Source organism: Lynx rufus, unplaced genomic scaffold, assembly GCF_022079265.1.
Source record: "Lynx rufus isolate CCGP_SWC_20201006 ecotype Redwood Valley unplaced genomic scaffold, mLynRuf1.p SCAF_1, whole genome shotgun sequence".
In the NCBI taxonomy this organism is placed as follows: Eukaryota; Metazoa; Chordata; class Mammalia; order Carnivora; family Felidae; genus Lynx; species Lynx rufus.
Window position 1 is genome coordinate 152,050,768 of NW_025814823.1, and position 27,752 is coordinate 152,078,519.

The window sequence follows — 27,752 nt, forward strand, 5'->3', positions numbered from 1 at the left end:
AAGATTCTTCAACTAGTTTTTGATCAAGTGTGAAATCTTCCTCTTTGGTACCTTCACTAGCCTCTGTTGGAAACTGCAAGAGCACTGACTAACTTTGTTTCATTATCTTAGTTTTCATATCTCATTAGCACTTCCTTCGCTAAATACAAAGAAGGCAGTCCAAAGTTAAAAGTCCTCCTATGGCTCCTTAAGGCACTGCAAGAAGAACGTTGGCTCCAGAGAGTATTGCCTTGATTCAGGTTATGCTCTAAAATACAGTGAGACTTGGGGCATATTTACAGTTTTCTCACCACCCCCTCCCCAACTATCCACCCAAGGCAAGGCTTTTAAAACCTATTGATGGAACTCTCCCACAGCTCAAGCTGTTGCCTGGTTGTAACTTTACCAACCCTTGGAATCTGGCTCTCAGGCCACTTGGCAACTTCTGTATTTAGGTCACTCACAAGTAGGACTTAAAAATACTACATAATACTCTGATTCAGCTTCTTAGTGTGCCTCACGTATGTAGTTCAGAGACCAGAAGTCTGAGTTTAAGTTATGTGCCTTTGAATTTACCAATAGGTTATGTAGCCCTTTTTAATTTTAATTTCCTTTTACTTTTAGTAAAATATCTATATATTTTCTATTTTTACTTTCAAACAATTATAACATTATATTATAATTTTATATAATAGCTGACTGCTGTTAATAAGAGATTATAGATAAAATGTAATAGTTCAGGAGCTATTATCTACGAATGTGTTTGTATCATTCTCTCAGTAGAGTCAGAGTAGTACTCTAAACCAGTACTTGGTGTATGCTGAAGATGTTTTTAGAATACCCCAATAGAAAAACTGGGCAAATATTACATTCATTGATTCACAAAAGGAGCTTTATAAATATTCCCTAAACATATGAAAAATGTCCAGACATGTTGGCATTAAAATATTTTAGATTAAAGCAGAAGTATTTTTGTCTGCCAAAGATTTTTTAGTACTCCTTTTTGGCAAAGGTACAGTGAAAGTGGCACAGTTGCATATTCCTGATGGGATTGTGAACTAGATCAATTCTGGAAGGCTACTTGCCATTTGGTATTAAGGGCCTTGATCATCACATGTAAAAAGGGGGAAATTGCAAAAAGCATTCCATTCTATTTTCTTCTCTTTGTACTTGGTCCAATATAGTTCTTAAGTGAGTTTTGTAGGATTTTATTGTCCATTTAATGGAAGAGGTTCTACTAGAATATTTAGAAAGAATCAGGGGACAAATGTTACTGATTGTGAAATCAGAGAAGTTTGCGCCATGACATGTGGATATAGGACTAGAATATGTTTGGGGTTCTCTCCAGTTAGAGAAAGGTTAAGGTGTGGAATAGCTGACTATAAACTGTATGTTGGAGGAGAAGGGAATTCTGGTCAGGCAAGAACTGGACAGTATGAAAATCAGTTATGGAATATAACTGAGAGTTGTTTTTGTTTATTTTTTGTCTGACCAGCGTCATTTATTTAGGAGAAATGCCCCTCACTCTCTTGTATAAAGTTCTGATAATTCTTTCAGCTCATGGCAGGAACAGGACCCAAATTAGGCCAAATACATTCTCTTTTCTAAGAATATGAATCTTAAATGGAGGCACATAGGGATAGAAAACAGTTGGCACTGAGTCCCTTAGTGGCCAACCCTTAAGAAACACCCCATTTATTTCTGCTGCTGAGGTCCCAGGGATTTCTCTTGCTGTCAAGCACTCAAGATTATAACTCACTTTTGTTATGTGAGTTACACAATATTCTTTTCTTATTGAAAAATAGAAAAGAAGGAAGGAAGGAGGGAGGAAAGAAATTGCTCAAAATTTTGAAATTTTAGTAATTCTACTCATAGGAATTTTCTTAAGAAAATTATGAGATATCAACCTAAAAATGTACAAAGTAAATTTACAATGGTGAAAAATAAAAACAAATCTAAAGGGCATAAAGAATACTATGATGCTATAAAAACAATTATTTTTAATAAAATTTTATGGGGCACCTGCATAACTTGGTCAGTTGACACTGGATTTTGGCTCAGGTCATGATCTCACAGGTTCATGAGCTCAAGCCCCACATCAGGCTCTGCACTGATGGCACGAAGCCTGCTTAGGATTCTCTCTCTGCCCCTCCCTTGCTCATGCTTTTTCTCCATCTCTCTAAAAAAAATAAATAAGCAAAAATTTTAAATATTCTATAACAGTTCAAATGATTGTTAGTCATAACAAAACAAAGCAACAACTAGAATAAAAACTATATACTATACAATCCCAGTGAAACATACACACATGGACAATCATAACATTAGGAAGAAAAATCTACTACATGCTGACTGTGGTTGTCTTTGGGGTATAAATCTGATTTATCAATTTGAATAAAATGTCATTATCAATTGAGTTATAACAGAGTCCCTATAATTTTTCTTTGTTTCCATATTGTATCTTAATGAAAAAATGGCAAATTTATTCAGTTATAAAAAAAATAACTGTGATTTAAATGTAATAACTTTCATAGTGAGACTGAACTTTTTATATTTCTATTTCCAATCCATTTCATCCAATTCAAAAATCCAAAGTAATTTTCTCTTCTATGTATTTGAACCAGAGGTAAGGAGGTTGGTGGGACATGCCTGTATGTTACAGTTCCAAGCCTTGCTCTTTGGTCTAAGTGCCACTCAAATCACTGATTACAAATTAATTCCCACCTTTCAAAATCTACACTATAGTCCCTTACCACCTTTGGTCACCAACTTCCACCTTCTATCTGAATGTACACACGCTATTACTCATTCTGGCTATCTTGCTTTTTGCTTCATAAACTCAAGAAAGTGAATCATAATATAAATTTTTTTTTATTTTTCTGATGCTGTTTAATTTCAATGTTGCTGCTGAAATGTTTTCTTCTATTAATTTTTTTCATTTACATGATGCATTAAAGAGAACTTTCCCAAAAACTACTATTTATAATACTAATCCTTTAAAAAAGTGTTTTACATTAAAACAATCAATTAAAAAAAAACATCTTTGGGGAAAAATAAAGACGAAAGTTTTTTTGTACTCAGCTTATTTTGCATTACTTTGCACATTCACTTACATGATTTTAAGTGGTCTTATGCTATTTGAGTGTATTATCTCAAGTGGACTATATTCTTTAAAGGAAAGAACAATTATCCCATTGTCTGTGTTTCCCCTACACAGTACTTTACACAATATCTTATATACATTGGTGGCTTAAAACATTTTCTAATCCACTTTATCGTTTTTATATATCACGATTCAGAATTTCATATCTAGTTTTCAAAGAGCCATTGACAACAGTACCTATGGAAACAATGAGTACTGAAGCAAACCATGGAGTAATCTTTACCTGTTTCCAGTCTAAATAAACTGCTGATCTCATATACGGATCATTTTAATTTAGTTTGTCCAATAATGAGTTTATCTTGATGTCACAATTTTTCTCCTTATAAAATATAATATTTTAATATTTAGATATAAATTAAACCAGGAGAATATGGCTTCTACAATTCCTTTTATTGACCTATTATTTAGAATACAAGTTGCCATTTGAAAGGGACTGGCCCAGGATTAAATTGTGTGTGCCCATCCATTTTAGTGAAAAGAAAAAATTTTTTTTTAAAAGAATCCCTCAATTTGTACAATAAAAATTCAGCTATTCTATAATTTACCTATAAAAGAGGTGAAGAATACAACATTCCTCCCATCTACCTCTATTTCTCTATATCTACACACACACACATACATATATGTTAGCAAATATATTATTTTCTGGTATTAAAAAAATGAAACAGTAGACTTAAAAAAGTTGTTACCTTAAGCGGGGGAGCAACGACAGAATAAAAAAAAAGGATAGAGATGGAACACAGAAATCCAAGATATACCTAGTTTTAAATATTGGGCTTTGAATTAATATAAATCTTTGAACATAATTTATAAAACCAAAGCCACATTGATATAAATACAACTAATACCTAAAATTCAAAAGCAAAATAAAACAAACAAAACAAATGCCATAGTGTATTGGTGGCACAGCATCACAGGGAAAAACTGTTTCAAGTGGCTTTAACCAGTGATTTTGACAAAACTTGGTAGTATGTATCTTAAACCAAAAATCATTTAGGAGAAAAAAAAAGCTTAAGTATCTTTCACTGATCATATTTTTTTTTAAACTACTGTATTGAGGTATGACTGACATATCAAGAGCTGTATATATTTAATGTATACAACTCGTTGAGTTTGGGGATAAGTGTACATACCCCTGTAAAACCATCACTCTCATCAAAGACATACCCATCACCTGTCAAAGTGATGTGTCCTCCTGCCCCCTTTATTAGTATTTTGTGTATGTGGTAAGAACTCTTAACAGAAGATAAATCTTCTTAGCAAACTTTAATTATATTATACAGTATTGTTATCCACAGAAACTATAGTATCTGATAGATCTCTAGAGCTTAGTTACCTTAGAGAACTGAAACATACTCTTTAACTGTCGCCTCTCCACTTTTCCCTTCCCCAGCCCCTGGCAACCACCATTATACTCTCTGGTTGTATGAATTTGACTATCTTATATTCCACATGTAAGTGAGATCATACAGTGTTTTTCAGTCATTACAGTGTTCATGATAATGCTAGTAGTGTTATTTTGAGACTGTCATATGTATATAATCGGAGAAAGCAAATATAGTAATTAAATGGTGTCATTTAGATCTTGGATTTTTATTAAGAAAGGAGATACAGATAAAGATAGAAGTTAATAAAAAAAAAGAAGTAATCCTGAATGTGAACTAGGGTATCAAGATGAACCCATGATTCTTTTTTTCTTAGCTAAAAAGTCCTAAAAACATAACTGTTGGTAGCAGTGGGCATTTCTAATACTTGAATTATGGTCTGTAAATATTGTATATTCACTTGGAGAAGTGGCTGAGGAGAGGGCACTGGGCACATAAGTGTCAAGAGATGCCCTTAGGAACCCACTGGGTTTGAGACTCTTCTTGTCTGCCTCCACTGTGTAGCAGCAACCATTAAGCCTACAAGACTTTCTGCCAATACAGAAAATCCTGTCTTTACCTTTTAAAAAGCAGGTGGCAGTAAGAATTTCAAGTTCAGTGGAACTTGAAGTCTGTAACTTGCAAGAGAAAATCCTCTGCCCCACACATGAAAAACAATCAAATCCAATCAAATGCAATCCTCTGCCCCACACATGAAAAACAATCAAATCAAATCAAAACAAATCAAATCTGGAAGAATGTAAGACTGTGGAGATGAGAATCAAAAATTTCACAATTGAGTCACAGGGAATGATGATGATCAAAGAGGCTAATCACACTTCAACTCCTTTTTTCCAATACCCATATATTCTACTATTAAAAATATAGCACCTGATAATGGCCATGAGTTCAGGACCTATACCAGCTCCTAGAAGACAGAGCCAAAGTCCCAGAGCTGATGCTTTAGGTAAGCATTGTGCCATGTTCTAGTAAGCCAGCTGCTTCTGGGTGAGGAATATATGTTAAGACCAGTGGCTATCTTGTTCTAAAGCCTATCGTAACACCTCCGTTATCACAAAATATTTGGGCTGAAGGAGCATGTGTGGGTACTGTGTTGATAGGTGAGACATTCTGGTAAGCCGGGGGGTGGTAGCCATGATGGCAGCATTTCAGAAATGGAAGGCAGATCAGTATCAAGTGTACAGTAAAGATCAACCTGGTGAGGATTCATCACTAACCATGTTGAATGGGATTGATTTAACAAAACTACCACAGAGTGGCCGACCAGTTACCTTGAGAAATGCTGCCATAGTGTGTAGTCAAAATTCATTTCTGGTAATGGCAAGTCTAGTCTACAGCAGTGGCATTAGTGGGTGGTAAAGCTTGTTGAGAAGGAGCACAAACTGGTGGGCCCATACAAAGCCTTCTGCTGCTATCATCATGAAAACACTCTTTATGGGCCCATTGCACCTGCATTAGAATGTCCCTCTAGTTTCTGAGAGCCTGTATCCAATGGAGGCTCATGTACACATTAACATAATATGCAAGGATTCTATTATGCCCAATTTCATCAACTCATCTGATTCATCCAATTCTCGGACGTGCCCCTGTAATTTTATCCTTTTAATGGCCCTAACCAAATCATTTACCACTAGGCAGCAGTCTGTGGAAAGGATAAGTCCACTTATCCTCGTATAAAAAGTAAATAACCATGTTTCTGCTCATAGCTCTAGGCACTGAAGGATTACTTTTACTGCTATTCATCAAATTGGCCCCAAAATATTACAACTGTGCACTTTGAGCTAGTACTATTCACTTGGGTCTAACACCAACATATTGAATAATTTACAGATTAAATCCTATAATATCTTCACTTATGTTTTAAAACAATGAGACAGAGAGAGAGAGAGAGAGAGAGAGAGAGAGAGAGAGAGAGAGAGTGAAAGGGTGAGAGAAAGGGTGAGGGAGAGGAAGGGAAATGGTAGCTAGTAACAGGGCACGGTATAGAAGAAACAACTTTGGCCATAAGATGATAATTCTTAAAGCCAAGCAATAGCTACAAAAGTGTGCCTTATACCATTTTTCTACTTTCATATGTGGTTGTAATATTTCATAATACAACATTAAAATAAAACTCCCACTACTAAGTTCTGGCAAGCATGCAGTGAAGTTGCATATGTAATAACATGGGGAAAATCATCATCTTAGCAGTTGGTATGATAATTCTTCTGTGGAGAAAGACTTATTCTGTAGAGAAAATAAAAATCATTTAAATAAGATGCTGTATGCTTAGTGATATGGCCACTCTACAAACTTTAGTAAAGTACCAAACAAATGCTTGATCCATTAAAACTTTCTGGGAAATATGATTAATGAATTCAGTCTTTAATTAAGGTTAGGGAAGCAAAACATAAACAGCCAGCGCAGAAAAGCATGAGAACTGGCAAATGGATTGTACAATGTGTCAGGTAGACTCCAAAAACTACAACATGAATTCATTCCCTTTGTATATATACTTGCTATTTTGTCATCAAGAAGGAAATCTATTTGCCCAGACACAAACTGGTCTGCTTTTGTGATTTTCCTTGACCAACAGAATGTGGCAGAAGTGGCACTGTACCAGTTCCAATCTTAGCTTTTAAGAAATGTAGCAGCTTGTGCTATTTCTCTGGGAAGAAATGTGAAGGTCCTGAGACCACCATGTTGTGAGGAAGCCCAAGTTTGCTACATGGAGTATCTACATGAAGGAGAACCAAGGAACCAGACACATGACCCCAGTCCCAGACCAGCATCTGAGCCAGTCCCTAGCCATGTGAGCAATACTACCAGAGACTCCAGACATTATCAGCAGACATAAAATGCCCTTGGTGTCCCATGTGTGAATTTCTGACCCACGGAATTGTGAATAAATAAAACAATTGCATTTTAAGCTACTATTTTGGGGGATGGTTTACTATGCAAAATTAGATAACTAAATGTCTAACAGTAAGAAAAGTAACTTATACTACATTCATAAGAGTTTTATATATTCTTTGTGAATGAAAGCAGTGAAAAGAACAGGAAATGCTTACAAAGTAATGATAGATGACAAATTGATATACATTATATGTGCACTCTGATTAAAACTGAATTTAAAAATAATAAAAAGAGATATAGAAATATCATATCAATGACCTAAAATCTGTGTTTAGAGTTGATATTAACTAAAGTTACTGATATATAATAGAGTGAAATTATTTTTATTTCATGAATATTGCATTCCAAACACTGTACTCACTCAACTTGTTTTATGCCCAGAGATTTATAAATGCTTTGGGATTGTATGGTACCAGGAAAAAAGAAAAAGCTAAGCCTGGAAAATCAACAGAAAAATGATTTACATTGTCTTTTTGAATCACGCTAGGGGACAGTAAAATATTCTATAACAAAATGCCTGGCCTAAGATAGACTTTAAATAAGGTTTAGCAGACAAGAAGAGAGACAGAAAGAGGGGAGGGGAAAAAATGACAAACTTTAGATCTTGATTCCAAGGAAGGGGTACCCTAATATAAAAAAATGCACGTCAAAGGTGCCTGGGTGGCCCAGTCAGTTAAGCATCTGACTTTCAATTTTGGCTCAGGTCATTATCTCACAGTTTGTGAGTTCAAGCCCCACAATGGGCTCTGCACTGACAGCTCGGAGCCTGCATGGGAGTCTCTCTCTCCTTCTCCCTCTTTCTCTACCCCTCCCTGCTTGCACACATGTACACATGCACACATGCACGCTCTCTCTCACCTCAAGAAAGACACTGTAAGACCTGATACAATAGGGGCTAATGCAAAAAATAAGCTAATATGTAATATTGTTCCTTTATTCATAGTTGTATTACGGGGTGGGGGAGGATGGGCTAAATGGGTGATGGACATTACGGAGGGCACTTGTTAGGATGAGCACTGGGTGTTATACATAAGTGATGAATCACTAAATTTTACTCCTAAAATCATTATTACACTACATGTTAACTAACTTGGATTTAAATAAAATTTAAAAAGTAAATAAAAGGAAATATTACCAATACCACCAAAAAATAGTTGGGTGAACAGTAGAGCACATTTCCAAAGGAAATGACTGAACAGTGGTATTATGAATGGGGTTTGGTTCTAGAAAGGAGCCATGAGATTTGCTACTGGTTACAAAACTAGTAGATGGCTGAAGAATCAGCAAATCAAGCTAACCACAAAAGCTTTAGTATATTTTCTGGCATCATGATGAGATTGATTTTGGAAATCTATTGGAGTTACGAAAGTGTGTAACTCCAGAAGCATCTGACACTGCCAGGATCAGTTATAAGTCTATGAGTGGATTTCGTAGACTTACAATTACACTAGTTGACAAATTATAATTGAATAAAACAATTTCTTTACTGATAAATACAGGTGTAGGTCTTACTCTAGAGAGTAACACAGCACATAACATTTACTTTATATTTCGTCAATCAAAAAAATTTTTTTACAAAAAGTATTTCAGAAACATGGCTAGTTAGCCAAGAACGATATTCTTACCACATATAAGGAATCATTAGAGTTATCTTATTTATAGTTCTGAAAACAAATACCACTAAAGAAATAAAGTTGAAATATGTCATTATATAAATTAAATATATCTCCATATGTAACAACTCTACCACTGCATACAATTCACAATCACTACCAATCTCTTTTTCTTTTATTTATAGAAAAGATGCATAGCCTTCCTAACTTGGGGTCACAAGAGTTTAGACTTAGAGTCAAATGTGGTTTTTAACTAAGTCACTACCTTGGATCCATCACTTAAGAGCTACGTGAACTCGGGGAATTTAAATTCTCTGTACTTCAGTTTTCTCATCTTTGATGAAGGATAAGTTTGTAAGATAAAAAATTTCCCTTATGAGAGTGTGTAAAATAGTACATGGGATTTGGTAAGTACTCAATAGTAACTTAGTAAGTACTTTAGTAACATCTATCCTGATTTAGAGTATAAACTTCCCATGATGAAACATCTTAAAAAAAGATCATAGTCATTGATGAGGCAGACTGACCCACTTTCTAAAGAAGGCATACTACACATGCTGACTTTAACTATAATTTCCTTCACCTTCTGGAGAATTACCTACTGCTTTAAACTTTATAATATTCCCAAAGTTCTAAATAACCAACTTGCATATTTAATCTCTGGAGGACAACTTCTAATTATTTCAAGTACCAAAATGAGGAAAAAGCATTTAGAAATCTCTTTAAGTAAATACAAATGGAAAATGTGAACTACACAAAGTATTGCTAACTTGGAATGTTATTTTCAAATACATAATATTTAAAGATGAGAACAGTTTAAGAATATTTTATCAGTAAAAAAAGAGTATAAGTTATGCTATTATTATATGTCAGTCAACTGAAAGAGGGGTACTAGATAACAAAATATGAGCAGTGACTTTCCCAAGGTAAGATAGAACCTGGATGATCTTTTGTGATTCCTTAAATCCTTGTCTATCTTGAGTGGTTACATGCTTGGGTATTTTACATTGGCCCACACCAAATGGTTTAGGTGAAAGTTGTTTAGGTGCTGTGTCCAGTCTGGCTTAGCAAATGTCTCAAAAGTTTAGATTTTCTGATATAATTGTTTACTATTACTGTATTACATTACTAGATACAAAGCAGTCTAATTTGTTTTCTGATACTTGTATCTTCAAATCTCCATTTCAAATGAGCTTGTTTTAAAACAAATCAAAAGAGAGAGAGAGACAGGGAGAAAGAGACAATTGTAGAATTTCTTGACACCATTTTCAGTAACTCTCTGATTTGGTTGTATCCATACAACCGTATCAATCCATCCATCCATCAATCCATCAATCCATACAATTGTCTTGTAGCTCAATTAGAAGTCTTGCTTCTAGAATTTATATAAGATCTTTTTTTTCTAACAGAAATATGACTTTTGAGGACAAATTCATTTTAACTAAACATTAAATAAACTGGAAAGATAAACTGTAAAAATTTGTGTTATAGTAGGACCTCTCCCCAGGTTGGGGAAAACAAGAATTGAAATCATGGTTTCTTAAATAATTTCTGTTTATTCTAAGGGGCTGCTTAAAAACACTGTAGATTCAATGAGGTTCATTTATAATCACAATGATTTCAAATATTTGCATAATTCTCCATCAATGTTCATACAAATGTGCACATAAACTGTCAATACACAATTAGCCTTTAAGACTAGTTTTATGTCAGAAACTGCCCACACATGGTGAACCACCTTGCGCTACTGTACATTGAAAAGATCATATCTGGTTTGTGTGGAAAAATTGACATTCCCAGTTCTTTAATGAAATGATCTTATTGAATTCATTTCCAAACAGGTAAAGAAACCACCCTTTTAAAAGCTTTGAGCTTTTAAAAGCTCATACATTATCAATCGCTTTTGTTTTTCCCACTCTGTTACTTTGCTACTCCCTTCTTTATGTAATTATGTTCTTCCATTTGAGTTTAACCTTACAAGGTAATCTTTTAATATTGTAAATGAATGTAGGGAATTCAAGGTAATGGTATACACAATTAGTTGTACTGTGCTGAGGACTATGGCATCACAATCTCATCATTTTGGTAAATTTTTCAAAGTTTCTTTCCTATGTAGCTGACATCTTATCACTTTTCCTCAAAACAATGTTCACAGAATATTTGTGACAAATTTTAATAAAAACAAATTCTGTCAGGGAACACCACATTTTACTATGAGAGGATAGGTATCCTGTGTGCACCGATACCCAGTGAAATACTTAAGGATTAGTAAATATTCTATTTAAACTCCTTAAGGCACTTTTATCCACTTACCCATGCAATAACTTATTAACTAATTCATTCATAAAACATCTGTTGAGGACTATGCTAAATGTTGATGATAAACATGTTAAGAAGTGTCTCTCACATAGAGGAGGTGGCTGCTTTGATAATTCATCCTAAAAATCTATGTTTTCTATTCCAATTATATTCCAACTCAGACCACATGGGTAAAAGTGAGCATTTCATATTTCAGAATCTAAACTGTACAGACCAAGGACATAAGCTCTGGTATTAAGTCCAGCTCTGTCATTATGAGATATATGACCTCAAGAGACTTGGAAAAGCCCCTAAGCTCAATTTCTTCATTTGTGAAATGCAGACAATAGTGGTACCCTCATCACCCACCAACATAAATACAAGCTATTTCTCATGGCTTTCTCATTCATCTCAAATAAATGATAACTTAAGAGTCAATTTATAAAACAAACAGTTCAAAATGTGTTAGTTAATGTCTGGCTTCTTCTTTAAAGGTAGAAAGCAGGAAGGAGTGTTGCTCCCACCCTACCAATAGGAAAAAAGACTATTAACTTACAAAATGATAACTTTGCTTGTACTCATCGGATTGTGAGATTGCAGGACAACCAACTAGCCTGTAATGTAAAGGAAGACGGCTTCCAAGGAGATATGGGTCTTAAGTACTGACTCAGAAGGGAAGGAAGATGGCGTAAGTAATGGAAATTCATCTAAAATTTTTAATTCATTGCTAAAACATAGGCTAACATGAGAGTATAAAACCCCTGGGAGCCAAAAACACAGTGGAGTCCACAGCCACTCAAGGTTCTTCTCCATCAACCTCTACCACTTTCCATGAGAAAGAGCAGAAACAGGGAGACCAGAGAAAGTCTCCCTCACAGTGCAAATGAGAAGAGGAGAGGGCTGTCACTGTAGGAAAAGCCAAAAATCCTGTCAAGACCATTCTGCCCATGGAACAAGAGCCTAAAGTTGTGACAAAGACAAGAACGCTTATCATTCCAGGGTACAGGTATAGACCCATGTGGCTGGGGAAGGAAAGGAAAAAATCCCTTTGGTACTGAGGGATTATCAGAGTCTCCTACTACTAAGGGGAGGGCAGAATCCATGAGAAAATCTCAAGTTAGGAACAAAGAGCCCAAAACTATATAAAGACAATAGAGAAGTCCTCTGTCTTTCACCACTAGGCTGGCAAGCAAAGAGTAATAGGCAATAGCGGTACACCTCTGGGGGAAGGGAGAGCATGGAGACAAACACTCCCTGAGGTGTAGGCACACTGGGAAAATCTTCATACTAACAGAGAAACAATGGCAAACCAGTGCCCCTCCAAGCACAAGGTCATGCTAGAGAAACCTGAAGTCAGTTGTACCCTGAAGGTAATCAAAACAATGATGAAAGGCAAACTCACCTGACTCATATTCTCCACAAGTAGCAAAGGAGAATAAAGTGTATGGCTATTTCTAGGCATAAATACTATTTACAAATCTTACAAATTATGTTCTCTGCTCATGACAAAACTTAGGAATTAGTAACCAGAGCATATGGGGAAAAAAGCAGATGGGAAAAACTCAAATATTTGGAAATTAAGCAATCCATTTCTATATAACTCGTGGGCTAAAGAAAAAGTCACAAGGGAATTTAGAAAATACTTTAAATTGAATATAATTAAAAGCACAGAATATTAAAATTCTTGGAATTTACCTAAATCAGTACTTTCAAGGAATGTATAGCATTAAATGTTTACTTTAAAAAAGGACAAGTCTGAATTGTGAATAAACCAGAAAAATAAGAATAAATAAAAACAAAACTAAACAGAAAGAAGGAAATACTAAAGGGCATAAAACAATGATATTGAGGACAAAATAATAGAGATAATAATTATAATAAAAAACTGAATCTTTGAAAAAACAAATAAAATGGATAAATCTTTAGTCAGACTTAGCAAGAAAAAAGGGAGGAGAGAAATTACCAAAATCAAATATGAAAGGAAAGACATCTAAGAAACACACAGATATTAAAATAATAACAAAGGAATACTATGAATCACTTTAAGCCCATAAATTTTGACAACAGGTAAAATGGACAAATTCCTTCAGATATAAACCACCAAGTCTCGTTCAAGAAAAAACAATAACTTGGGGCGCCTGGGTGGCGCAGTCGGTTAAGCGTCCAACTTCAGCCAGGTCACGATCTCGCGGTCCGGGAGTTCGAGCCCCGCGTCAGGCTCTGGGCTGATGGCTCAGAGCCTGGAGCCTGTTTCCGATTCTGTGTCTCCCTCTCTCTGTGCCCCTACCCCGTTCATGCTCTGTCTCTCTCTGTCCCAAAAATAACAAAAAAAAAAACGTGGAAAAAAAAGAAAAAACAATAACTTGACTAGTTTTATATAAAGTAATTGAACTGGGAGTTAAAAAGCTTCTAACAAAGAAAACCTCAGATAGGTTCACTAGTTGGCTTCTACCAAACATTTTAGAGAGAATACCAGTTCAGCGCAAAATCTTCCAAAAAAAACAGGAGAGAGTGCTTCCCAACGTATTTTATGAGGCTGGCATTACCCTGAAACCAAAATCAGATGTGTCATTATAACAAAACAAACTTACAGCCTAATATCTCTCATGAACACAGACACAAAAATATTTGAAATGTTAGCACATCATGATAAAGCAACTGTACCATACGAACACATTAAAGAGAAAATATATAATCATCTCAATCAATGAAGAAGAATCATTTGACAAAATACAATACTTGTTCATGATAAAAACTGTCAGCCAACTAGAAACAGAAAAGAATGTCCGCAGTCTATTAAAGGGCACCTCAACAAACCCTTACAGGCACCATCCTACTTACTATTAAAAAACCATTAGGTATGAAAGGAAACCTAAAGTTGACAGCTCATATTATCTGACTTTGGGAGTTACTTTAAAACTACAATAATCAAATTAATATTATATTAAGGAAAGAAGAGAAATACAAATAAACTGTAAAGAGAGGGTCCAGAAATAGATCCATGCATACTTGGTGAATTAGTTTTTGGCAAAGCTGCAATGGCTGTGCAGAATAGATGGTCTTTTCAACTAGTGGTGCTGTAAGTATGGACATCCACAACCAAAATAATTAACTTCAAATTGTACCCCATAGCCTAAACAAAATTAATAAAAGCCAATCAGAGGCCCAAATGCAAAACCTATAATTAGAAAACATCAAGAGAAAACATAAGAGAAAAGCCTTGTGAACCTATTAGCCAAGTGTTTCTTTGTAACACAATAAGCATGAGCCATAAAAAAAATATGATAAAATGGACCTTACTGAAATTAAAAACTTCAAAATAAAATCCAAACCTTCACTCTTCAAAAGATGTTAAGAGAATGAAAAGACAAGGTACAGATGGGATAATATATTTGCAAAACACTTATCTGATAAAGGACTTGTGTCTAAATGTATAAAGAACTCTCAAAACTCAATTATAAGAAAACAAACCAATAAAAAATAGGCAAGATATTTCAAAAGACACTTCAGTGAATAAATAAAGCTGGCAATAAGTACATAAACACATGCTCAATATCATTAGTCATAGGGGAGTGCAAATTAAAACACAAATAAGTTCTATGGTAGGAAGGATTCTAAGATGACCCTCCAATGACCAAGCCCTTGTACGTCCACCTCTCCATGAGCATTGGCTGGGGCTTCTAACTATGATGGGATGTCAGGCCATGATTATATTACATTTATGGCAAAGCTGAAGGGGTTTTATGGATACAATTAAGATCTCTCATCAGTTGATTCTGAGCTAATCATAAAGAAGTTTACATTAATGGGCCTGATCTAATTAGGTGAGCTCTTAAATGAGGGTTCAGCGCTCAGAAACAAAGGAAATCAAAGATTTTTGTTGGCGGCAAAGAAGAATCAAGCTGCCATGTTATGAGATGGCCCATGACTGACAGACCTGTAAGAAGCTAAGTGTGACCTCAGGCCAAGAGCCAGTCAGTAAACAGGGACCTCAGTCCCACAGTGCAAAAAACTAAACTCTGCTAATGACCTCAATGAATCTCGAAGAAGACCTGGAGCTTCAGATAAAGTTGCAGTTCTACTGAAACCTTGATTGCAGCCTATTAAGACCTTGCATAGAGTAGCCAGTTAACCCATGCCTAGCTTTCTGACACACAGGAACTTTGAGGTAACAAATTTGTGTTGCATTAAGGTTGAAAGTATAGGGTAGCAACAACAGAAACAAATACAAAATACCATTAAACATGTATGAGAATGGTAAAAACAAAAACACAAACAAAAAACCCCAAAGAGTGTCAAAGCAAAGGCTGTTTGCAATGATACTGAACAACCAGAATTCACGTATTACTGATACGAATGAAAAATTACGCAGATACCTCACAGAACAATGTGACAGTTTCTTGTAAAGCTGTACATATGCTTACCATATGACCCAGTGATTCCATGCCTGGGTATTTACCATGAGATGTGAAAATATATGTTCACGTACAAACTTGCAGGGGACTGTTTACAGGGGCTTCATTTATAAATGATCCAAATTGGAAACAACCCATATACCCACCAAACCTCTGAAAGGTTAAACTGTGATATATCCATATGATCGAATACTGCTCACCAACAAAGAGGGATGACCACTTGGTACAAGCAGTAACATAGATGTATATCAAATGTTCTTGTTAAATTAATCAAAAGTCTACATACTGTATGATGCCATTAATTTTACATTTCAAACAAGATAAAACTAAGGAGAAATAAAATAGATTAGTGTTTTCCAGGGAAGACATGATCAGAGATACTGGCTACAAAGGGGCATGAGTGCTTTTTTTAAGGCTGAAAGAACAGTTCTGTATCTTGATTATGTGGTACTAACTATATATTTTTGCCAAAATTCATAAACTAGACACAAACAGCATTAATTTTATTGTATATAATTATGCTTTAGTTAAACAGTAACAAGCAAACTGAAATAACTGCTGTTTTAAAATCCCAGTGACTTAAATACGTAAAGTTTATCTCCTGCTCAGGAAAGTTCAAAATAATTGATTGTAATCCATAAGCTGTTTTCCTGAATATGTGATTCAGGGAACCAAGCTCCCCCCATTTTCTTTCTGCCTGTGCATTCATCAATACATGGATCACAAGTTCTCTTGGCTAGCCTGCCTCAGGCTGGCAAAATAAAAAAATAAAAAATGAAAAAAATAAATAAAACGAAACAAAATAAAATAAAGTAAAATAATAAAATAAAATAAAATAAAATAAAATAAAATAAAATAAAATAAAATAAAATAAAATAAAATAAAATAAAATAAATCAATCATGGGCTGGCTGACATGAGAGGGCCAGAGAGAGCATTACGTTTGCTCACATCCACTGCAGCTACTGAATCCAAACTTACAGTGACAGAAGGGAGTAGTCAAATTTAGACAATTGGTGTATGTAGGAAATACAGAAAAAAGTCTTAGAAATAGATAATCTGGCTATTAATAAACACAAAAACATAAACTATTTCCCACAGATAATAAAGTCTGGTCTAACAATCAAACAAACAAAAATAAAAACATAACAAGGTAAAACAAACAATACTAATAAGGATGGTTGTTAATTTTTGTAGAATATAAATTCCTGAGGAATAGGTCTACTCAAATAATGTGTTATTTAGAAATGAACTGATAGGGGCGCCTGGGTGGCGCAGTCGGTTAAGCGTCCGACTTCAGCCAGGTCACGATCTCGCGGTCCGTGAGTTCGAGCCCCGCGTCGGGCTCTGGGCTGGTGGCTCAGAGCCTGGAGCCTGTTTCCGATTCTGTGTCTCCCTCTCTCTCTGCCCCTCCCCCGTTCATGCTCTGTCTCTCTCTGTCCCAAAAATAAATAAACGTTGAAAAAAAAATTAAAAAAAAAAAATAAAAATGAACTGATAAAAACATTGTTGCATCCAATGTTCACCTATGGTGTCATCTTTCAGAATTCTTCCAAAGAGACCTCTCTCCTGCACTGCCATTCAGATATTTTTCTGCAATGCCACTTGGCTTTTTCAAATTCAAATTAGAAAAATACATACTGGAACAAAGATGATGTCCTGAAGAAAAGCTGCACAAATCACGTTTACTTAATATAGATAACCTTCAAATGATATTTTAGGTTATTTATTCAGCATTACTATTCTAATAAGATTTTTCTAAAATATTATACTTTCCTGATAAAAGATACATAGAGATAAAATACAATGTTTGTGTTCCTGGGTTCAACTTTGGGAAAAACTTGAAAATTCTTGGAATTTTCAAAATAGTATTTAGTGACATAGGTTTTAAAATCATTTGGAGAACGCAAAATAAACAATTTAGCTCATTTTAATATTTTGGTTGCTAGATGATATCATATAATAGCACATATGCAAAATTCTGTAACCTATTTTTCTGTATGTAAACTATTCTTTTAGGGTTAGTTAGTAAACAGCATTATTACAGTTCATAATCTACAAAGAAATATTTTTTTACTCAGTTTAACGTTTTTGAAAAGCTATTTAAAAAAAAAAAACTTGGATTGAATCATTCTTCATATCACCAGTGATAAATGAGAGACATTTTGTATGCTGTAAGAATTAAAGAAAATTCTTTTCTCATTCCATGACTATCACGCAACTACTGTTTTAATCAACTTGTAGAAGAAAAAAAGTATATTTATAAAGAATATGCTGGTCCTCTTGAAGGATGAGGCAGAGCAAAATTGCCCAACTGCCTACTGCTTCATATATGTAACAAATCACATATGGTGTTATAGATTCTGGTCATCTGTGTAAAAGTGCAGCTATGGTTCTTGTGTTTATCTAAATTTCATTACTCAAATTATTTTCTGATCAATAAATTGATTTTAAGTTGCAATCTTATGAACTTCTTCTATCAGTCATCATCTGTGGTTATTAATGCAAGGGATATGGCATGTTTGTGTTAAATTGGCACAGCATGAAGCGTGAATTTTATGATATATTTTAAACTCCATGTTCATGAATTGTTTTCTTCTGAGTGGGTGGATCACAGCTATATAAAGACACGTTATGTTTCAAGGTCTGTCTCAATTTGAAATATATATATTTATTTACAGAGTATAAATAAGAAACAAAATGAGGAAAATTAAATTTGAAGAACTCAGGATTTCAAAAGCTTTGAACATTATTTTAAAAATTAGTTTTGAGGGGAGACTAATCAGTGGGACAAAGATTAGAGAAAACCATCAGCCTGTTCTAATGAAAAGTAATATTGTCAAGGAAAAGTGAGACCAAGTGAGGAAGAAGACAACAACCAAGTACTGTGAGGTAGATGGTGTGGAGTGGGCCTTTGGTGTTCCCAGGGATGTCAGTGCCTCATAGATTTTATGCAGCATGATATGCCTGGTTTTAAAAAGATGAGTTACTAATCAATTATTAACCAAGTGACTAATTTGCTGTTTGAGTGGATTAATCGAATAATTCATCAAATTTAGTCAAAAGAACCCAGAAATTTATTAATACTGTATATTAATAATAAATTCTTACTTTTGCATGTATGAAATTTCATACAACATAAAAGTGGGAATTTTATGTACTACATAGGTTCAGAAAAACATTATATATATATAGTGAGTATATAATATATATATAAACTACTGAAATTTACTATCTGCCTTTGTTATTTGTTTTAAATATTTATTTATTTTGAGAAAAAGAGCGAAAGAGAGAGAAAGCATGAGCAGGGGAGGGGCGGAGAGACAGGGAGACAGAGAGACTCCCAAGTAGCCTCTGTGCCGTCAGCACATAGCCTTTCCCTTTGGTCTTAAGATCCTTCTCTGTGCTAAAGTCATATTAGATAAACACAAGATTAGCTTCCTATTGAAGTTTGAGCTTAATAATAGCATATTTAATTAAAAATTACACTTGAGTGCTGTCTAGTTCCTTCACTTGTTCACAAATACTGATTATGCACCTACCATTGCCAGGCATTATGACACAGTGGTGAGAAAAACAAAAAAACAAAAAACATTATATGGTGCCTGCAGGGAAGAGGCTTGAGATATAAATTATAACACTTTCACCAAAAAGGCTAGATATTACAATTAGGATACAGACAGTGAAGCAGAGTTTTATGGTGATACATGAGCATAAATGAGATCATGAAAAACCTGAGTGAAGAACATCAGAGTGAGCAAAAGTAATCTGAAAAATGAGCACACCTTAATCATCTAGAGTATCCCTAGAAGAGGAAACAGGGCATGGAAATAGGTTATGTCAGAAACAAGGCACAGACAGGGAGCTGAAGTAGGCAGAGTGAGAAAAGTAGGAAGCATCAGGCCAGTGAAGTATGTCCTGGCAGGAACTTGCAAGTCCTGGTAGGCTGAAGAGGCCTTCTTTCCTTCATCTGAGATCATTAAGAAGGCATCAAAGTATTTTATATTTATGTGCTATAGTTGTCTAGGTGAGAGAGATTGGTAGCCAGCCAAGTGTCCTAAACAGAAATGATTTTCCAAGACTCTGAGACCTATCCTACCAAGAAAGAAGATTTTATGGTCTTCTGTGTAACCTACTCTTAGTTACAGTGATAGTCAAAATCTACCTGCTTGTAAGAAATCAGAGATCTTCACCAAGAAGTGCTGGCCATTTAGAAGCATTTAGAAGCAAAAGTGAAGGACATGTCAGTGACAAGTGAGAAGTGAAGGATATGTCAGTGAGAGTTGCCTGGAAGTTACCCTCAGTTTAGTGCCATATGGGTCTTACTATGAAGCAGCTCTCAACATAGCAGATCACTTAACCAGAGCAAGCATACAAGATGAGCCTTAGAGAGAATGTGTAAGGTGCTACTGCCATATTCTCTTTGTTATAAGCAAGCCACTAGGTCCAGTCCACACATAAGGGAAGGAGACTCTACAAGAGCATGACGACCAGAGGTGGGGATAATTGGAGGATGTTTTAGAAGTGGCCTACCACAATAGTAAGCTTTAAAATGCACAGCAAACATGAACTGGAGTGACAAAATGAGGTCATGGTTTAGAAGTTGCCTATTAGACATAATAAAATGCATTCTGGTAGATTCCAGGAAACTAGCCTGCAAAATAGAAATAGAAAAGCGGAAAAATAATAGTTCTAAACTTCTAGGACATAATGGTGACAAGGAAGTAATAAGCTCCAGGCAAACTGGGGATGTATGGCACACTATAATTGCCTGTTGACTATTTTGTTTGCCACGAGACTATCAGCTCCAAGAGGACAGGAGTTGTGCTGCCACTTACCCTTAAAACCTCTTATCTAGTACACTATAAGAACATTTTAGGTGCTCAATAAATATTACAGGAAGGACAAAGAACTTTGACCTCTTCACCTTGTTTTAGAAGGCTTTGTCTATACAAGAGTGAGCAGTGATTCCCACAGGTCACATATTAAATGCCAAGGCTTTCTAGTTTCATGGTATTTGTTCATTACACTGATTATGGTTTAGGAGAAATGGGTTAAGTCTAAAAATCTATTTGTACATTACCAGAGTAAAATTATATTCCTGATCTTTTAAATGGCACACAGTTGTGAGAATTTGGACAAGGGACAGGAGGATGTGGGAGTAGGAGAGCTACAATTCTTAGCAGCTATCTTTGTTTTTCAGAAGTTTATAAGTGGAAAGTCTTGATACATAATGGAATAACCAAAAATTCAAGGCAATTTGTAACAAGGGTCAACTAAATTATCACAAATGAAGAGCTATGGACATTTAAGGGAGAGAAAAGTTACTAGAATTAGGACGGTCAGGAAACCTTAAGAGATGGCATGGGAATTCAAAGGATGACATTCTGACAAGAAGAGAAGAAGGGACAGACATGCTACATAAAAAGAAGATGTAAGAATACTCAGGGAATTGCTGTGGGGAAACAGAAGCCCAGTGTTATGGATGCTGACATCCTACTGACCACTCTTTGCTGCCAATTTATAAAACTGAAAATAAGAAGTGTCGTTTAAGAAGGACTTTGCTCCTCGCCTTGCTTTTACATTCACTTAACCTGAGTCTCAATTTCCGCACCTGTAAAATTGAGAACGATAGTAATCCAGCGTCCTGGGATTTGTGTGAGGATGGAGTGGTATCTGTGTTTAGGGGACTTTATCAGTGGGCATACTTAATTAGAAACCACTTCTAATCCCTTCTTATTTCTTCTATCATTCAGGCTGGAGATTCCGGTTTTCTATTGTTTTAACCACCTTCTAATAGAGGAATGCCTTTTCTAAACCTAAGATTTCAGAAAGCTGTCTAGGAAGGGCTTCTCTTTCCATAATTAAAAGAGAAATAGTGAACTGATAGAGCAGAAGCTTAGAGTCAGACAATGTAAATCCCCCAGGAATTCACAAATTCCCTGTAAACAGAGAGGATCTTCAACAGATACATGGTAGGTACAGGCTAATTTTAACTAAAGCTACAGTGACGGACTGATATTGGAGTTAGAGGCATAAATACAAGATAATTCTTCTGACTAGAGCTCAGATTGCACAGAAATAGCTATAATATGAAACCCTTTAATATTTGCATAACTTATGTGAAGTTTCTCATATATTTAATATTATTCAGGAATAGAGTATATTTATAAATTCTTTAATAACTCTCACCTTCTAATCCAAAACTTCAATGGCTATCTTAATCAGCGTCATATAATTTATTATAAGAACAGAAGAAATTAGAAGAACTTTTCACAAGCAACATTTTAGAGGAGAGGATTTAAGAGAAAAACCTGGGATGACTAATGAATATTTCAGAAAATTGATCAAGGGATGCTGTTTTGTGGCCACATTTCTTATTTTTACTGCAGACATTCCATTGGATGCACATACATAAGTGGGCTGCTTTCAATAAATTCTTTGACCGTTTAGCATCTGACACAGGTGGTTACCCCTGTGGTGACCATGCTCTTACATTCTTCTGATCTTTTTTTTCCTTTCCACTTTCTAAAAGAAGCTTTCTTCCTCTTTAAACTTTTTGACAATTAGTAATCCTCAAGGTCTCTCCCTGGCTTGCTCTTTTCTTTCTACACCCTACATTTCTCGGTCCATCAGTGACACACACTTCTTTATCTTTGACCCATACTTCTCTCCTAAGCATTTCCTGGACTACGAAGCCAGCAATTCCAAGGCACAACCCTCATTACTGTCCCCCTCCAAACCTACACCCTCACCTAATCTCAAACTGGTGAATGATATTACCAATGTCAGACTTCTAACCGATTACTAAATCTACCTAGACAAATCCTCTGTTATCTATACCTCTCCAGCCAAATCATTACTCCCCTCCAGGCCCTTACCAGTCACCCTGGTTCTAGTCTTATGATACCATACCTGTCTTTCACATTGTCACAAGAGACATCTTTCTAAAATGCAAAGCTTCTTTAACACATATATAGTAAAGTAAATATTCGATAGCATTTAGGGCATTCAATGAATGTTTGTTTCTCCACTGGCCCAATCTTATTGCCTCACACAGTGGGTTCCAGTAATACTAAAGGACTTACCCACCCAAAATACTCAGAGGTGTGTTACAGTTCTGTGCCTTTTCTCAGGCTACTGGACCACTTAAATACCCTGTTCTGCCTTGTAACAACTGCTGAAACGACTTCTTTTGATCCTTCATGATTAGAAGTTGAATACATATATTTACACATGCACACAGACACACACACACACACACATTTATTCCCAGCACTGGTATATTAAGTATTCAGTGACTATGTGTTAAATGAATGAAATAATGCACACATGGTGACACTAAGCAGTATTAGAATGAGTGGATATCCTTGGTCATTTTGCTTATTTACAATTAGAAATTCATGGTTTTCCCTAGCTGCCATCATGTCAGCTCATGTGGCTGTCTTCCACACACTACTTGTTGCACATACCAGCCTTTAAAATCCATGAACCAATCTTTATTGGCATTGACATTTTCTTCCTTTGATCCTTCACCACATTGCTACTTCAGTGTCCAAGAGTTTCAAAGCTTTGAATAAGTGGTGGTTGAGCTCTTATACACAGAGCTAGTCTGTGTCCTAAAGACCCAAATCTACTTCCCTATTGCAGGACATAGTCCACATTTAGGTTACAAAATCGTATAATACCAAGTATAGTCAGTACTGCTTGTTTTCCTTTCCTTTGTTTTTATTAGTCATTTTAAAAGGTTTTATGGATCGTTTATCACACATGCCTAAAAATATTGAGTCCCATTTTAATAATTTAGTAGCAGATATATATAAACCAGCCTGTTTACAAATGCATTCTAATAGTTATGCCTACTTTTAAATAATTATTATGTGCCAGTCTATAGTTTAAATCTTTACTTCTAACAAGTCATTTACTTACCATAACAACTGTATTCAGTAGGTTTCCATTTAACTGATGTGAAATGAGAAGGACAAAGAAATTTAGTAATTTGATCAAGGTCACAGGGCTTATTATGTGGCAGAGGCTCAGTGTTAACTCAGAGAGATGGACTCCAAAGCTTGTTCTCTTAATCACTTTTCTAAGCAAACATACCAAAAGTTAGTTTTACTTTTCAGAGAAGTCCCCTAGGGAGCTAGCACTCGTTCATATTATTCTATGTTTTCCCATAACGTTAAGTGGATTTGTCTTTGGGAATCATCTGCAGAGGTGGTTTGTTGGTCTCATAAGCATTATAATCTGTAGACTGATGGAACACTCATTCTCCTCCTTTCCAATTCTTTCTGCTTGGCTCTGCTCCTTTCCTTAAATCTGGTTTTTGGCCAACAATCAACAGATATCCCACGAGTGTGAATGGGCTGTAATATGGGGCCAGTAATCTCTCTCCCTCCTATTCTCCCCAGAGGGAGTGATGAAGGCCACTCTGAGAGTATAGCCTGGAATGCTTAAGCAGAGTCCCTCAGGAAGCAAGCCTAGAAAGCAAGGGTGCATACTGCTTCTCATCCTATGTGTGATAGAGTGATAGGACAGCAGCAATGGGCTACAAGCCATTAAATCAAATCACCTTAAATAAAAAATCTTTAGAGTGTGTTGACAGAGTGGGTAACTATCTATGGTGTTAGCTGATCAGTATCTTCATTATAGTGATAACATATTAATTTTCTTTTGGGGAATATACTGCATCCTTATTTTTCAATTTCCATGTCGTGGTGGCCTGGCCTAAGTAGTTCAGGGTTGTACATGTGACCGAGAAATGGCCTGTGAGTGTCAGGCCTGGAAATTTAAGTCCAATTATTGGGGAAAAAGCCTGCCAAAGAACAAAGCCAAAACAGTGTCCAGAGAAAGAAAGAGACAGACTATTTATGTTATCATGTGAGCTCCTAGATCCATATGTGCCTAAAGCCAATTAATTCCCCTGGACTTTTCGTTAAATGTACTGACATATCAGGAACATGCAGTAAAACAATTTTTGCAAGCCAAAATAGTTATGGCTCATATAAATAATTGATAGCGCACATATGCCAATCAGGTAATGTTCATTCAAATTGATTATCAACTTGGCTGGATAAACCTTAAGTGACACACTTTACCTAAGTATCTGCCAAGCACATATTAAGCCTCATGTACTCATGCATCATAAGGTCATTGGTCTTCCAGTTTTCAGAAGAATGTTATAAAGTGATACATTTCTCATTCATGTATTATAAATATTAATTAGGCAGCTACTATGAGCCTGCCACTGTATTTGGCAGGAGGATATAATAATAAACATAATCAAACCCATTTTCTGGCTTAAGTGAGGCCAAAGACTTAGAGAAAGTTAGATGCCAAGTACATAATCCCACAAATAAGTGTAAGTAATACTACAACAGTTACAGATTTCCACATATTGATCTCAGGGCCTATGAAAAAAAAAGGAGGCATCTCATCTTTCAGGAAAATCAGGAAAGACTTTCTTGGGTAAATGACAACAGGCCTGCCCCTTTTAGGGGCCAGGTATAAATCCTACGAAGCTCTTGGGGACCCACCCACCACTTCTGTTTCCTTTCCCAGAACACCATCTTCACGCTCACTTGACACAACCCCCACCTGCTTCTCCCTGTCTGCAAAAGCATATTGGTGCTCTCAGGAGAAGAAGCCTGGAAGATCCTCCAGCACAGGCCCTGACAGTGATCTCAGGAATATTTGGGCAGGAAATTCTGGGGTTCTGAGTACCTGAAATATCATCTAGTTGGGTGAGTTATGGGTTCAAACTGGGCACATCCCCCAAGCCAGCCCAGTGGATTTTTGTCAACCTTGAGAATGGCACAGCAAAGGGAGGGTCATAGTGGGGGCTTCCAAAACAAAAAACTCAGAGCAAGGACTACAGCTGGCCAAGTCCAAGGCAGAATACAGAACACTTACATGAGGTGTGAAAGCCAAGTGTGTGAAACAGAAATGCAGAGGAGGTAGGAAAGTTCAGGTAAGGAGAAAATGGCATGGGCTATCGTTTCAGTAAGAGAACATAGTCTTCATTATTAGAAAGTCTGTACCTCAAGTTTCTTGTTTATGATCTTAAACATGAACAGTGCAAATAATAATAATAGCAAATGCTACAGAAAGTAGGTGGGCTAAAATTGCTGCATAGTATAATTTTCGCACCAAGACATTGCCTTAAAATAACCAAATCACACAATTACACACAAAAAGATGTACAACAAATAATATACTCTCCCCTCCCCCCTCCAAAAAAACTCTCGCTGTGTTTTTGAAAGAAATGATATATTCTGTATAGCCTGCAGCTACCCAATCACTGAGACTAGTTTAGCTGACAGTCACTGAATGTGTCCACAGCCTTTATAGTGACAAGAGCAATTTACCTGCACTTTTCTTGTTTAATTAAATAGCAATCGGTGAGTGGTAATTTAGACCCCCATATATATAGGTATATAAGAAAGTATGACAGCATGATTTGCTCAACTGTTGAGTGTTAATCATATTTAAGGCACTGGCTAAATTTCTGGGTTTCAAGACACTTAGTTGGGCCTGCTGTTGAACTTAAAAGAATTTATAGCTCTAAGGCATGCATAGATTTATTAAAGGGACACTAAACCCACAGACATAGAAGTGATTCAGTATGTAAAAGACTTTTTTTCTAAGTACTGGGACATGATCTCTCCACAATATTTTCTATTTTGGCTCTGAACGCTACAATAGTGGCAAGTTGGCTATGAAATGGTTTGCCGCTCTTCACCAATTTTATCAGTTACTATTATTAAGAATAAACATCTTTCTTTAAAAAATGATTGAGAGTTCACAGTCTGTAGAACGCTTTAAAAATAGCACTTTAAAATAAGTCTTTTTTCACTATAAACTAGATAGAGCTTTAACTGGATGAGATTTTATCTGATTTTCTTTAGAAAATGTGTATATTCATCAGACATTATCATAGCATCAAGTTTAGCGAATTTTGTCATTTAAATAATTTCAGTTATAAATTCCAGTTTCCTCCTCTTATGTAAATAGCCTCAAAACTGCTTTGGAGCAGAAGCTCTCCAAATATGGTCTCAGCCTAGAGGTGATTTTTTTTTTTTTACAGAAAGATTTTTTTAAGTTATATTAACTCTCCAATGTAAAAATCCATGAAACCCAGTGAAAAAAGAATCTGAGAAATTCTTTCACTTTGATAAATCCGAAATGTTGGAACTTTCAAGTTTAAAATTTTCCCTGGGGCACTGCAAGAAAACTGACAGGAGATAAGTTTTAAAAGAATGTTATAACATTTAGAAGTTATAAATAAATTAAACAACATAGGTCATTGCATAAATGAGCATTAACTATTTCTATCAGGCTTGAAATTTTCATGACCTACATTTCTTTGTATCGTATTATGAGGTCTATATTCATTCCCAGAGCCTTTTTTTTTTTGAGAGCTATGAGAGCTGTGTGGAAAAGAGGTGAAGCAAGAGAAGGTTAATGAGGGTGAGGGCTAAGGAGCATGCTCCTGCCACTTTTCATTCACGACCCATTTCACGGAAGGGGCTTCTCTTTCCAGGACTGACAGTCAGGCACCTTGCATCACTCAAAAATGAAGCCACATTCAATTAAAGCAAGAATGAGACATTTCATATATGACAAAGGAGGCCCAAGTCTTTGAGGTGTAAAATACACTTCTCCATCTTAAGTAATGGTAAGAGGGATGAGGTAGTTTTCAGCTACCAACTCACCAAACACAACACTATTTTCCATCTCTTTTATATAACCCACTTAAAAATTTTTTTGCTCTGCAAAAGTGTTTTATGGCATTCTCCTGCAAATTGATTCTGAATTGATTTGTGCAAAAATTTTAAATTAAGAGCCAGGTAGCATCCAAATAACTCAAATTGCCATGTGTCTTACACTTAACTAGAACATTCCAGGGAAACTGTTTCTTTAAGCCAGAAAAGCTACAAAAAGAATTATTATATTTATTTTATTCTCTATGTCTTTCCTTGAGTGAAAAAGAACTAGAGCATTTT